We start from the raw sequence: 1,062 nt of genomic DNA on the forward strand, positions 1-1,062 counted from the left end.
AAGAGCTCAAGAAGATTGACCTGTTTAGCATGCAGCACACGCGTGGCCTCATAAGATGTTTATAACTCATGCAGAATGTCAGTCAGCTTGTCGTCGGACCCCATTTAAGCTGCAATAGCAGTCAATCTCTTCTTCGTCTTATCCGCAGGACTAGCAATAGGGGTGTTACACTAGAGCTTTTTTGAATCCCTCAAACGTACTTATAACTGCTATATTACAAAGGTGGGGTTGACACATACGCATATCTGTACATCTGAGATCACCATGTTTGGTGAGATACTACTGCAAAAATATTGCCATGTCAGTCGTTTCTTTAAATTTGGTTCCCGCAACTTTAAGTCGTTTTTTTTTTACTGCGTCGTCATCAAAATGCATCTCTCGCATCGCTGAGATCATTGCGTTTGTCCACTCGAAGCGCTTTGACGTTGTAGATTCCTATACCTTAGGCTTCTTTTTTCGATTGCGTTTTGCCCCAGGATTGCAGCGCCTTGCTCGCTGTTTTCCTGACACAACTTGGCCCAAAGATAGCGGTGTCAGGACTGCTGGGCGGGTAGGGAGCTGAGCAGTTACATCCCCACGAACGGTAATGTGGGTGAGTGCAGGGCCGTCATGACGATCGGGCTCACGGCAGTGGCCTTGGCTTGGCTAGTTGGAGAATGTGGAGCACGACGTCGCTCTCTCTCTCCGCGTCTCTGCGCATTCTTATCATTTCAACACTTTAGCCATAGATCGCTTTTTAGAATCTACTTATTTTTACCGCACCGCAGCTCACGGCTTTTTCAACCAGTAAACGCAGTACAATTATACTTAGACCAGAGCCTGAAGTGTTTAATCACGTTGCTACTTGAAAGTCGGATTATAACTGTTTGATGAGACCACTTATTTGGTCTATATCTCCATGATCATACTTTAATGCGCGACCTATTTAGGTAGGTCTGGAACACCCAATGCTTAACGGACCTTTTTAGTAGCAGCTCAATTAAACACACGACTAGCGCCTAAAGGTCGTGTTCCAGCAACCTTTTTGGCGCGCAATAAACCAGCTTGTTATTTTTTCAAATT

Source organism: Phytophthora infestans, genomic scaffold (assembly GCF_000142945.1).
Source record: "Phytophthora infestans T30-4 supercont1.253 genomic scaffold, whole genome shotgun sequence".
Taxonomy (NCBI): Eukaryota; Oomycota; class Peronosporomycetes; order Peronosporales; family Peronosporaceae; genus Phytophthora; species Phytophthora infestans.